This window comes from Podarcis melisellensis (assembly GCF_964234715.1).
Source record: "Podarcis melisellensis genome assembly, chromosome: 5".
Lineage (NCBI taxonomy): Eukaryota > Metazoa > Chordata > Lepidosauria > Squamata > Lacertidae > Podarcis > Podarcis melisellensis.
The window spans coordinates 99,042,156-99,056,976 of NC_138537.1; the positions used below are offsets into that span (position 1 = coordinate 99,042,156).

Here is a 14,821-nt window from a genome sequence, read left to right on the forward strand (position 1 = left end):
CGTAAGTAAAAATGAAGCTATATTGATATATTGGCCCTGCTCCATTAGTGTTGATGGAGTGCCACAGAATGGCAGTCCCTTGGTTATGTGAGAGATAGTAAAGGGATGTCATCAGGGACACACTTGGAGTCTGGGCTAGCTATACCTGTGCCCTGTCCCTGGTGCCCTGAGGCACCGAGAATCAATCCTGCATAGCCCCACCCTGGGTTATTTTTCTTGGTCACACTAGAGCCCTATTCAGACATTCAAAAACCAGCAGCACTAACAGTGTGAAGGGGTAGACTGGAGGCCCCCCCCTTGAAATTATACAGGTTACTTTTCTAGAGGTACCTATATAGCATATGCCATTTTCATTCCAAAATCATTCCCACGAAAACACAAGTATGAAACGGAATCCCTCTTAGTTTTACCCACTCCAAATCAACTTTAAAGGCACCCCAAAAATGAACAACACCCCCTGCATCTGTCCTTCTGAAATTTGTCGCGTTTCTTGCCTAGAGGCACTTACAGAATTATTTGTGCTATTTTCATACAAATTGCAACAAAACAATAGGAGAAATGGCATTAATCCTTTTTTATCACTCCATGGAAAATGCTGCTCTCACAAGAAAACCACTGCAACCATCCTTTTGAAATACAGCAGGATTCATTACCTCAGAAAGGGTCAGTGTGCCTGCAAATTTTATCCAATTATATCAAGGGGGGAGTTCAGTTTGTTTGTTTCTTTGTTTGTTTCTTTGTTTTAATCTCTATATCTGTAAAAGGGGATAACAGAAGAGTTTTATTCTTCTGGATTGGGGTTTGGACTTAAATCTACTCAGGCAGTCTACAAAGTACCTCAGACTGAATTGGGCTGTCCCAAATCAGAGTCCAAACCAAATCGTGCAGTTGGTGCACACCTCTACCTCATGCATCCAAGTGTCGAGTTGGGGTTTCATTTTGGGGATATGGATAGAAATGTGAAATAATAAACTAAAGCTAATATTCACTGTTAAAGAAAGGTAATGTTGAATAATTTCAGACATGATCTAGCACACGTTTGACTCCAACTGAAATCAGTAAAATTACTGAATTTTTGGCTGGAATCTGCCTCTTTTTTATTCTGTACCAGCATAGTTAAAGCATGCGCGCACACACATATTTGCTCTCTTAACTCTAAACTCTACAAGTTTATATTGTCCCCAAACTACCGCTTGCGAGTGAGCTTTTATAAATTGCATTAATTTCAGTGTGACATATTTAAGCATACACACGAATCCATGAGTTTTTGAAATATTTTAACTTCAACTGGCTTGTACTCTCAGTTTTCAATACTTTGTGCAATATTGTGTCATAATCCTGAGCTGAATGTTAGGTTATTTAGGAAATCTTGGTAAGCATTGGGAGAGTCTAGGGTACATAATTGTTCACACTTCTCTTTACTCACATGGCTTTTTCACAACCCAACCCAAACTAAGCATTTTGAAATCCCTTTGGTTTAGAATTGTTGATATTCAAGCCTAACTCCTCTAAGTGTGTTTCCCTGGACGTGCTTGGAAGCGACCACATTATTTGGGAATCCTGATAAGGCAGAGATTGTCCATGTAGCATCACTCAGTTGGGCTTATTTGTGCCCCTAGTGGACAAAGGCAGGGGTAGCTTTCCACAGTGTTTTTTTCCTAGAAAAAGAGGTGCCGAAACTCACCATGAACTCATTCTCTTAGGTATCCAAACTGAGTTAGAATCATAGAATCGTAGAGTTGGAAGCCCTGATTGGTGAAAATGTGGCCTAGCAGCCCCATAAGGCCTTGTGTGAGCACTTTCAGGGGCCTACTAGCATCAACGGACTCAAACTTTGGGCAGCTCGTCTAGCCACTGAACACTTCTTCCATAGCATGTGTCTGTCTCACATCCTAATCTGAATGGACAACACAGGTGCTCACTCCTGTATCAACAGGGAAGGCAGGACAAAATCAGCAGATCTACAACAGGAATCTATGTTATTCCTACTCTGGGTGGAGAACCACCTCAGTGGAACACATATCTAGGAGGTCCAACACACAAGCTGAGTGGTTGAGCCGCCCCACACTGTACTCAGGGGCATGGACACCACACAAGGCAGCATTTTGACATTTTCAGCGAGCCCCAGTCCATTCGACATAGACATTAATCACAGTGCATCTGAGGGAGGGACTAGCTTTCAGGTGCATTGTTTCTAGTTGCCTTGAGAAAAGGGTGTAGAAAAATGTGAGGCTGAGAGGATGAAATTATTTTTTAAAATGGCATTGGCAAGAGTGCAGTCAAGGCAGATTTTTCTTGGGTGGGGATGGAAATTACTAACAATATTAGTTTTAGTTGACAGACAAGGTTGTAAAGACATAGACTGGGAAGTCCAACCTCTGCCACCCTCACCCCCTAACCCCCTTTCTTGGTCCATCCCAAATTCTGGCCCCCAGACAAGTACTTGCAACTTAAGAGTTGGGCACATAAAGACATGAGGTTCATGCGACATCTGTATAGCAGGGGCTGACCTATATAACTCCAGGCAAACTTGAAGCTCAGCTTTGTCCCCTGCCTGTAACATGGTTTCAGAAGGCTCAGATTTTGTCCTTTGTGCAATACGTTTACTTAACAGAGAGTCCTCCGTTATTGTTAACGCTTTTTGACGGTCTATGTTTCTCTCAGAAAATGAGAAGGATTATCTTTACAATCTGTCAAATGCCTTTAAATATGGAGTACCGGATGGGGGAGAGGCAACTAGTTGAGTTGCAACTAGAGACAAAATATGACATAGAACAGAAGTCGAACAGAGAGTTTATATCCAAACCCATCTTTTTTTGCAGTTGTCAAATATGAAATCTCAAAACTTGCCAACTATCAAAATAGCAACTATCATTTGCCTTTATATGACAAACTACACTAAATAATTTTGGGCTTGTTCTACCAAATAATAATACTTTTCCATCTCTAAAAGTCTGTTGAAACCATTTTTAATGTTTCTTAATTTTTGTAATGTGATTTCCATAGATTATAGTAATCCTCTAAATAGAAAATCCTGTAGGATTATCTGCATTTAGGCCGTTTTTCTAGGGTTTCAGTTATAAGTGTTACATCTGGTTCCCAAACCTTATTTTTGTTTTAAACAGGATATGAGATTTGCTGGGTATCAACACATTTGTTTGAGAAAAAATTGTTTTAACAGTTACAGTCTCACCTGTGATTGGAAAATTATGGGGTATGCATATTTTTATATACATATATTTCTTTAAAATGTTTATATCTAGAATATTTTATATATTTATATTTACAAAATTTATATTTATAAAATATTTATATTTATCACAATGATCTCAGGGCAGAATACAATAAAATTACCTTTCCATGAATTTGTTCCAATAACCTAGTATATTGGCTAAATCTCTTCTTTTTTGTTATGCCAACTAAGTAATTCATCTCTACACAGTCAAACGTCCTATAGATGTTTAGAACTATCTAGGTTTTTGAGTCTTCCTGTAATTATTTCTATTGTATTAGCAGTTCTCCAATGGAGTTTTGATATTTGGCAGCAAAGGACAAGGCCAGCAAAAATAGGATAGATGTATTAGCTCAGTATTTGCTTTAAAAGGTCAACTAAAATGCTATAAATAATTTATAATAATGATTAAATAATGAAATTGGTCAGTGTGATTAATTTGTAGAGAGGTCCTAGAAGGGTTTAGGGATGACTACAATTTTAGAACATTGCCATGTTCAGGGCAAGGTAGTTCTTCTAATATGCCATGAAAAAGCCCTGCCAGATAAGGAAAGGATTGAGACATTTCTAAATAAATGAGCTATGTAACCGTCTGCATGGTTGTCAGCAGGTGAGGAACTCCTCATCCACCAAATCCTAAATTTACGTGGGGGTTACGTTCCAAGGCACCGTTCACATATGTGAAATTGCATATAATTGAAGCATTCATTGACAAAGCCTGAAAACACCCTCTAAACCTCTGGAAAACCTAGAAAAGCTCTTTTAAAAACCAGCAGCCCTACCAGACAGGCAGTAATGGTGGCAGTGGTGGCATTAGTCTTCCTCATAATTGGAAGACGATTTGCAAGTGCAGTAGACCGGTACGGCAAAGTCTGGGTCAGATGCACTTGTGGGGCTGGTGGTGTCTTGCCATGGGACATGATGATGGGCAGATGGTACAGATGGGCAGGACATGCTTGGTGAGCCTCCTGGACCACTGATACAGCTTCAACATGGTTGCCTGAGTCTTCTTGCACAAGGTACTGTCATCGATGGGGATTCATGTCCTCCAGCCACAGGTTTAGTGCCTCATGTGCCTTCACCAAGGCCTCATCCTGCACAAGGCTGGGACCTTGTAGGTGTTGTAGGTGTACAGGCACTTGCTATCCGTGACACTCGGATTTTCTTCTCCCATATCTTAATGGAACCTCTGCTGGATTCTTTCCTGCCAAACTTGCATGCCGCAACACACACACTCATGCAATCCTGCAAACAGGCTATCACTTCCTATTTTTCTACCCGCGTGTGCACCACTCGCTGCCTCTTGGGTTTGTTATCACCCAAAGAAAATAACAGTGCTGTGCGTTTAGGTGCCATCTCAAAGAATGGCTCAAAAAACCCCTCCAAACTCTGCCACTATCACCCCACCCAACCTCCTTCCTCAAACACAAACTCACCACAGGCCTCAGTGGTCAGTGCAAGGGCTCTTGGGATTGCAATTGCAAAGGCCTTTTTGCACCTTTTCTGACTGCTTTGCACCTCTTCTGGGGCTTTTTAGTGGTTTTTAAATTCTCTTCTGGGTTTGGCGCGATGCACGTATCTTAAACTTATGTAAATGGGGCGCTGCCTGTACATGCACATCTCATTAGTCAACAAAAAGTGTAGAGTGCTCTTTGAGACCCTTCCTAATGAGAGTGGCTGCCAGACTTGGGCTCACTACTTTATTTTGGAGGGGAGAGCCTTCCTAGGCCAGCAGGCAGCTCAGATAAATGCTGCTGCTTTTGATCTAATGGTGCTGCTTCTGCAAACGTTATAAGGTTTGGAAATTTTAGAAATACAATGAGAATATAACCAAAAAAGCCGTGGTGCCATTTTGTGAGGAGCTTGGGGATGCTACTGGACTCAGCCCTGCATTTTGAGGGGCAGACCAAGAAATGAAACCCAAAGTAACCCAGCAGAATAGAAAGCACTGACAAGGTTTTCAGGAAATAGGTAGCAAAAGGATTTCTTGTGAAACAGAAATTTAGCACTACTGTTTTGATTGGTTTAAAGAAAGGCACAAGGGTTTTCTCTATAAGGTTGCTAGAGAGAAGGCAAAGAACCAGAACTGTTTCTATTTGTTTAGCTACTTCAAAAAGCAGAAGACATATACTGAAGATACTATTTCATCAGACATCATACAAGTTGTTGTTGTTTTAGTCGTGTCCGACTCTTTGTGACCCCATGGACCAGAGCAGGCCAGGCAGTCCTGTCTTCCACTGCCTCCCGCAGCTTGGTCAAACTCATGGTCGTAGCTTCGAGAACACTGTCCAACCATCTCGTCCTCCGTCGTCCCCTTCTCCTAGTGCCCTCCATCTTTCCGAACATCAGGGTCTTTTCCAGGGAGTCTTCACTTCCCATGAGGTGGCCAAAGTCTTGGAGTCTCAGCTTCAGGATCTGTCCTTCCAGTGAGCACTCAATGGATAGGTTTGGTCTTCTTGCAGACCATGGGACTCTCAACAGTTTTCTCCAGCACCATAATTCAAAAGCATAAATTCTTCAACGATCAGCCTTCTTTATGGTCCAGCTCTCATTTCCATACATCACTACTGGGAAAACCATAGCTTTAACTATACGGACCTTTGTTGGCAAGGTGATGTCTCTGCTTTTTAAGATGCTGTGTAGGTTTGCCATTGCTTTTCTCCCAAGAAGCAGGCGTCTTTTAATTTCGTGGCTTCTGTCACCATCTGCATTGATCAAGGAGCCCAAGAAAGTAAAATCTCTCACTGCCTCCATTTCTTCCCCTTTTATTTGCCAGGAGGTGATGGGACCAGTGGCCATGATCTTCGTTTTTTTTTATGTTGAGCTTTAGACTATATTTTGTGCTCTCCTCTTTCACCCTCATTAAAAGGTTCTTTAATTCCTCCTCACTTTCTGCCATCAAGGTTGTGTCATCTGCATATCTGAGGTTGTTGATATTTCTTCCGGCGATCTTAATTCCGGCTAGGGATTCATCCAGCCCAGCCTTTCGCATGATGAACTCTGCATATAAGTTAAATAAGCAGGGAGACAATATACAGCCTTGCTGTACTTCTTTCCCAATTTTGAACCAATCAGTTGTTCCATATCCAGTTCTAACTGTAGCTTCTTGTCCCACATAGAGATTTCTCAGGAGACAGATGAGGTGATCAGGCACTCCCATTTCTTTAAGAACTTGCCATAGTTTGCTGTGGTCGACACAGTCAAAGGCTTTTGCATAGTCAATGAAGCAGAAATAGATGTCTTTCTGGAACTCTCTAGCTTTCTCCATAATCCAGCGCATGTTTGCAATTTGGTCTCTGGTTCCTCTGCCCCTTCGAAAACCAGCTTGCACTTCTGGGAGTTCTCGGTCCACATACTGCTTAAGCCTGCCTTGTAGAATTTTAAGCATAACCTTGCTAGCGTGTGAAATGAGTGCAATTGTGCGGTACTTGGAGCATTCTTTGGCACTTACCTTCTTTGGGATTGGGATGTAGACTGATCTTCTCCAGTCCTCTGGCCACTGCTGAGTTTTCCAAACTTGCTGGCATATTGAGTGTCTTTGTCCATGGGGTTGTCTTTGTCCATGGAGTTTTCCTGGCAAGGATACTGGAGTGGCTTGCCGGTTCCTCCTCCAGGTGGATCACATTTGGTCAAAACTCTCCACTCTGACCTGTCCATCTTGGGTGGTCCTGCATGGCATAGCTCATAGCTTCTCTGAGTTATTCAAGCCCCTTTGCCACAGCAAGGCAGTGATCCATGAAGGGGATCATACAAGTAGCAGCACCCAATATTTCTGACTCAAAAGAGACAAAGTACCCAGATACAGGCAGGGCATGAGAACATCCCAAATGAAAATAGTCAGGCAGTACAGTACTGTCAGTGCTGTACAGCTTGAATGACAGAAAAAAAAATAGATATAGGGAGCTACATATTGAAAGCAACTTGCACTATCAGATGTGTTACTGGACTCCTACAAAAAGACTTCAGGCATGAAAGTACAGTTGCAAGATTATTTCACCATTATTTCTAAATACTCTCTTTGGTGACTATGATCTACTGTTTTGAAAGGACCTGTATGTTACTGCATTTTATTTCCCCAGCCAGTCACATGAGGGGTACAGGTCATATTCATTACCAAAGTTTGCACCAAGAACAAAGACTTCAGTTGTTCTGTTGCTTGCAGATACCAGTCGGGCCTAGTTAATCTTTCTCTTCACTTTGCTGGATGGGTATTGTAGCTTTCCAAATGCTTGATACAATTCCTTCTGATCTGTTTTTGAATGAAAGTCTGGAGCAAATATGTCTTTTTATGCGGTTAGGCTGTAGACACTGATGTAGTATTTGGAGGCGTGTTAGGGCTTCTCCATACAACCTGCTTATTATGCATTCATCCTGAATTGCTTTTCAGATTGCTTATGGTGATTTTTTTTAATTTTTTGTACAACTTATATGCCAAAATAGCTTTGTATATGTCTTCCTTTGTGTCGTTCACTCGTTCCACATTTTTCAGTGCATTCTCCCATAACTTTCCTACCTGCAGAAAGCCATTTTTAATGCATTTGTTGCATTAGGGCAAGGTAGTGCTTTAATTAACTTTATTTTTTTAAAAATATATTTATTAGCGGTTTTCTTTAATTACAATGCCAAAAAACAAAACAATATCACAATATCACATCTCTTAACTTAATTTTCTTATCTTCTTTGGACTCCCTCACACTTCCCGCTCCTGCATTCTTGTCTATGAAACTTCGTCCAGCAAATTTATCCCCTTGTTTCTATTCTTATTATCTAATTTTCCAATGTTATATCTCTAATTTTAGATATCTTTTGGCTCAAATCTTAACACATTGAATATAACTTAGAACTTCCAAATATTAATATTTTCTTAAAGTTTAACTTATCTTCATAATTCACTTCCTCTAGCTTAATGGTGCCCAGTGTTTATACTCTAGCATCCTTCTTAACATTCATACAGTTTACAATATTTTTGTAAATAGATCTTGAATTTCCTCCAGTCTTCTTCTATCGTCTCCTCTCCCAGGTCTCTGATTCTGCCAGTCATCTCCGCCAGTTCCATGTAGTCTATCAGTTGCGTCTGCCATTCTTCCAGTGTGGGTAGATCTTGAGTTTTCCAATGCTTGGCTACAAGTATCCTTGCTGCTGTTGTTGCATACATAAAGAGGGTTCGATCCTTCCTTAGCACCCTCTGGTCAACAATGCCCAGCAGAAAGGCCTCTGGTTTCTTAGGGAAGGTATACTTAAATACCTTTTTCAGCTCATTATATATCATTTCCCAGAAAGCCTTCACTCTAGGGCAAGTCCACCAGAGGTGAAAGAATGTTCCTTCTCCCTCCTTACATTTCCAACATTTATTATCAGGCAAGTGGTACATTTTTGCAAGTTTGACTGGGGTCATATACCATCTATATATCATTTTCATAACATTTTCTTTCAAAGCATTACATGCAGTAAAATTCAACCCAGTTGTCCACAACCTCTCCCAGTCCTCAAACATGATGTTATATCCAATATCCTGTGCCCACTTTATCATAGCCGATTTAACCGTTTCATCTTGTGTATTCCATTTTAACAGCAAGTTATACATTCTTGATAATACCTTGGTCTTTGGTTCTAATAATTCCGTTTCTAGCTTCGATTTTTCCACCTGGAATCCTAGCTTTTTGTCATGTTTAAAAACTTCTCTAATCTGAGCATAGTGTAACCAATCCCGCACTTTGTCTTTCATTTTCTGCTTTAATTAACTTTAATGGCACAAGCCTTAATTTTCAGGATGTGCTTGGATAATTTTATTTTTGAGGCACTCTTTTTAAAAATGTTTTTATTAAAGATTTTGTGGGGTCACAGAAGTGCATATATTGTCTCCATTTTCAGATCATAAAGTCCTTTCAACAGTTCAGCTGTATTCAATGTGAGACTTTGAGGTTGTATACAGTATAAGGTTGGGGGAAAAGAGGGTTGGGAAGAGAGAGCAAAGGTGGGAGAGAAAGGGGGTAATAAACTTTTGTTCTTTTACATGGTACGTGTGCGAGGTTTTTGTGTCAGTGTCACATGGGTAGGTTCTCTTTCTATTCATTTGTTTCTTTTCATTGGCACTGAGAGATTAGGATGTCCAGGGGATGGTTAGTTGTCTATAGTTGACTTCAGTGAGTTCTGTTTGCCGGTAGGGTGGGCTAGTTGGGTCAAGTTAGCCAGATCAGTTCATATGCTGTCAGTGAGTTCTTCTTGTTGTCCTGTTGAGCTGTGTGTGTAATAAAGGGGAGCCGCACCAGGGTGAAGTCATCCTCTCTTTTTTTACTCCCATGTTAGTTTCAGTCTGTTGGTTAGCTTTTCTACTAAGCTGTTTCCCCTACTATTTGGTACCAGTGTTTCATGTTCACTCCTGACAGGTCCCTTTAGTGTCTAGCTATGATGCTCCTGGCTGCTGAGAGTAGATAGGTTATAAGCACTTTGTGGTGTGAGTGTGTGCTATTGTCTTGGAAAATATTCAATAGAGCTAGTTCTGGGGTGGCTTCTAATACCTGTTGAGTTATTTTGCATCCTTCTTATAGGACTGATGTCCAAAAGGGCTGCATTTTGGGGCAATCCCACCACAAGTGGATGCATGTGCTTGTAGAGGCACAGCCTCTTCAGCATGTTTTTGATGTTCCTGAGTGTTATCAACACCAACATATATGGTGTTAGGTTAGATAAGTTTCAAGGCGAGTTTCCTTCTTTTGGCTGAGATGAAGATAAAAGGAGGTTTAGACCACAGTCATTGTTTTATGATTGAGTTGAGGGGATTTGTGGGATTCTGGAGCAGCGCTTTTTATATTGTAGATACTGTTGTGACGTGGGAAACTGCACGACCCTCCCGTTGATCTCCGTTACGTAGTGGCAGTCCTTTAGAACATGGTTTGCTGTGGGCGGTCTGCGATGCTCCAGTCTAGGTGCTCCTGTCGCTCCCAACGCCGCCGATCTACAGACCCTGGTGATGTGACCTGTCTTCCCGCACGTCCGGCACATAGCATCCCGGAAGCAACAACTCTTCCGCTCATGGTTTCCGCCACAACCAGGGCACCTGCCTCGATGATCTTTGTGCACTGTGCAGGCCTGACGCACTGACTCGACCCCATGGACTGGGCTCTGACTCGGAGTAGCCTCTAGCTCGTCCGTGGCATGCGCAACTTCTATCTGTGGCTTAGGGGCCCTGCGACTGGCATCAAGCTCCTCTCTTTCATAATTCTCCGTGGCGGTGGCCTCCTTCAAGGCTGAAGCAAGGGTAACTTCTTCTTTAGTCACGCTGCGTCTTCTGGCTTTCTTGCTGCTCAGACCACCGATAAACTGATCCAGGAGAGTCTCTTCCAGATCTTGGAAGTCGCAGTGCTGAGCGAGCTTCCGCAGTTCAGCTAGAAATGCAGATACAGACTCCCCAGCACGCTGCTGCCTCTTATGAAACTCCATCCGCCGGGCCATCTTGGTCTCAGTAGGCGCCAAATGGCTTGTTAGGCAGGCAAGAATATCTTTGAGAGATGTCTCACTTAGCTTCGCTGGAACAAGCAATGTCTTGGCCAGCTTGAAGATGTCAGGCCCACAGTAGCTCAGGAATGTGGCCCTTCTTTTGCTGGCATCGGTGATCCCTTGAGCCACTGCGAAGAACTTGAAGCGTTCGACGTAGTCTTCCCACGTGTGGGGCTCTGATAGCTGGAAGGGCTCCAATACCCTTGGACTCTCCATGGTCCTGTGGGCAGGGTCGTCTTCTCAGCTGGCCAGTGAGTCTTGTTCTTAGCTACAATCCGGACTCTGAGGCAGGGCTGCGTTTAACCGCTCCTCAGCATTCCGGATCCCATCCTCGCCGCCAGTTGTTGTGACGTGGGGTTTGTGATTTCAGCTCTCTTGACATAATATGCTGGAGACAGTTCTCTAGTAACACTTCTTTATTAAAGCAAACAAGACTGAAACCTGAGGAGGGGAGAGCTACATTTATAGGGACAGGGAACTAGCTAGAAAGGATACATTTTGGAGGGAACAATATCAGGCAATCACAGTCCTGCCTTTTGAAGGAAGCCAATAAGACAGAGGATCCAAATACAGCAGCTTAAATGAACCAATAGTAGCTGTACCCTCTGGAACCAAAAGGCGGTTACTTTACCCTAATGCAAATACAGACAATAATAATACAGATATAAGATCCTTTGACTCAATACACAACAGATACAGTCCCCTTGCCATGTCCCTCTGCTGTCAGAAGAAGGTTTTCAAGGGCCTAGTGGCTGCTGTTTTTACTGCTGGGTTGTTTAAGAAGGCATACAGTTGACAGTGGGTTAGCCAGGACGTTTGGTTGTCCCCCAGTTTGTCTTGTATTTATTGTGTTGGTATGGGTTTATTATTTTTGTAGAAGTCTGTGGCAATATAAACCTTTGGCTTGCCAAGTGCAGGGATCTGCAACCCGCGGCTCCGTAGCCGCATGTGGCTCTTTTACACCGGGGCAGATACTAGCGAGGGGAGGAGGCGCATTGTGCACCCAGACACTCCCCAATGTGGCGGGCACTGTACTGACTGTGACATCGCATGGGGGCGGAGCGTGCGTTAGTCACGCACCATCCCAACGTCACCTTCCTGCCCGCCCCCTACATTGTAAGGGGCATGTACGCTGGTCACTGTTTTGAAGGGGAGTGAAGATCACACACACACAAAAAAAGGTAACTTGTCAATTTAACGTTTATTTCTATGAGGAAGAGTAACTCTTAGGGGTCAAACAAAGAAATAATAAAAAAGTGACAAAAAAGTTATTTTTATAATGACGAGTTTTGCGGCTCCCAGTTTTTTTTTCTTCGGAAATGGGTCCAAGTGGCTCTTTTTGTCTTAAAGATTGCAGACCGCTGGAATAGTGGGTGGTGGCCCAGGAGGGGTAATGGGGATGGGGTTGGAACAGTTTCCCACCTTTTTCCTTCCATGCTTTAAGCATGGTCTGTGTGAACCTTTTAGTGTTGTGGGGATTTCCCCTAGTGTGTTTTAGAGGAGTTGGTATGGTGTGGTGGGGGTATTTTCGATTGTGTCTATCTCCTTGTTTCCTTTCGTCTTCTAGGATGTATGGGATTATGTGGCACAGGGAAGGTGCAGGTATCTGGAGCTTATTCCTGGCAGTTTTTTCTGCCATTAGCAGAGTTGGGTTGGGGAAATCCAAATTGAAAGGGTTTGGAATAGGTAGGTTAATTTTGGGTTTGTGATCCTTTTGATCATGACTATTTAGTCTGAAGGTTGAAGTTGGACTTCAGGTATTTATTAATTTCTTGCCACAGGGGGTTGTAGTTGTGGAGGTATAGTTTGTTGAGGTTTCTGGTTATTTGTACCCCTAAGTATCTGAATATGGTGCAGCAGAGCTTTATTTTTATGATGTAGGTGAATTCTTTTTGGATATGAGGGAGGGTGTTGAAACATATCGCCTCAGATTTTACAAAGTTCACCTGTGGGGCTGACACCATTGTGAAGAGTGATTGCTGTGGTTGTGAGGTCTGGTGTCATGACCATCACTTAGTTTATTTTTTTAAAAAAATAAATTTTTATTGAAGTTTCCACAGATTTTTAACACATCAACCAAGCATGATAACAAAGAAAAAAGAAAAAAGACATTATAAAAGATATAAACAATAAACACGTATAAGTTCAATTTACACTTTCTTGTGGCTTACTTTCCCAACTTCCTCATACCTTCCCTTTCTGTATTCTAATTTCTGATAAAGTTATCAGCAAATCCTTCCCTTACTTTTACCTTAATTTCAATATTATTTATTTTCTTTAAATTATCCCATACCACTATTAACCTCTTATTTTATAATCCAGTGTCATTCTAACATTTCTTAATTTTACAATATTTCTTTAAATAGTCCTTGAATTTTCTCCAATCTTCTTCCACCATTTCTCTTCCCTGGTTTCGGATTCTGCGCGTCATCTCTGCCAGTCCCATATAGTCCATCAGTTGCATCTGCCATTCTTCCACAGTGGGTAGGTCTTGCGTCTTCCAGTACTTTGCGATGAGTATTCTTGCTGCTGTTGTAGCATACATAAAAAATGTTCTATCCTTCTTTAACACCAATTGGCCAACTATGCCCAGGAGGAAGGCCTCTGGTTTCTTAGGGAAAGTGTACGTAAGTACCTTTTTCAATTCATTATAGATCATTTCCCAGAAAGCCTTAATCCTTGGGCATCACTTAGTTTATAGGTTTTGCCATTTATTTCCACTCCCTTGATGTCGAGGGCTGCCCAGAGTCAGTTTGCTAGGGGTTCCAGGGCCAGGATGAATAGGAAGGGGGGCAGTGGGCATCCTTGTTTTGTGCCTCTTTGGATTGCTATGGTATTGGAGTCCATATTGTTAATTCTGCATTTTGCTGAGGCTTTGTAGGCGGTTGGGGCCAAATGTCATGTTGGCTAATACTGCTATTGGGTATTTCCATTCCAGACAATCAAATGCTTTGAGGATGTCCAAGGACATAACTATCAGTGGGAGTTTGGTTATTTTGCTATGTTCAGTCAGGTTCAGTAATTTTCTAATGGGGTCTTTTATGTTGCGGCCAGGGACAAAGCCAGCCTGTTCCAGGGCTACTAATTTGTGTAGGAAAATTTTATGCAGTTAGCATGTGAATATCTTGTAGTCTTGATTTATCAATGAGATTGGGCAGTATGATTCTACTTTGAGACCATCTTTGACTGGTTTGGGGATTTTGAAGCACTCTTTGTGTGCTAGCAGTATAATACAATATATTAGAAACTTGACAACCCCAGTATTTTGGAGATGAGACAAGCCATTTGATTGTGACTCTTATCTTCTCATCTACATACTCTTGAAATTTTGGTTCAATAAAGAGCCCCCTCTGATCAAAGTGTAGTATGGGGATAGCCAATGCAATGCCTTCCGTAAGTTGTTGGACTCCATCATCCCTGACTGTTATTGTCCATGCTGCCCAGGACGGATGGGAAGTTCCAGATGTAGCAGATGCCGAGACCTTTGAAAACAACAGAATGGCTGAGGCAACCCAGTTAGAAGGGCAGGGTTGAAATAATAAAATTATTATTATTGCCTTACTATTATAGCTTCAAGGTACTGTAGTTAGCATTTAGAGTAGATCTTGGACACCTCAGATTGCATGTTGATATGGTGTGTAATCCAGCAGTTGTGTCCTGAACATGAATGGAAGGGAAAACCACAGGCTGGAAAGCAGGTTTTAGTACACATAATCATGTATTGTAGGCTAGAGAAACTTTTGATGGTGTTTTCAGATCTTTGCCGGCTACTCCTGTACACTGTGAGTCAGAGAGTGTGTGTGTACATGTGTATTCACCTGACTCATGACAAGTTTAAACAGATTTAATGTCAAAACATTTTTTTGCTGATGTAGCACATTGGTGCATTGAGCAGCTAATTGCTCCTCATTTGTTTGCAAGATTGTTTTATGACACCTAGTGGCCATTGTGCTGGTATTTCCGACTATTGTAATTATTACTGGACTCATATTCTAGACTAGGAGTTTTTACTCATAGTAGTTTTGTACTAGTTGGTTTCGTGCAGTTTATGGGCTACGACTGAGCTAGTTGGGAAGTCCAGAGTTTGACTCC

General features: G+C 42.0%; 1 long non-coding RNA gene across 3 annotated transcripts in view; it reads left to right on the forward strand.

Annotated features, from left to right (window-relative positions):
• LOC309371018 overlaps positions 1–14,821 on the forward strand; it is a 171,045-nt gene that overhangs the window by 148,795 nt on the left and 7,429 nt on the right. The gene's annotated exons all lie outside the window — the stretch shown is intronic.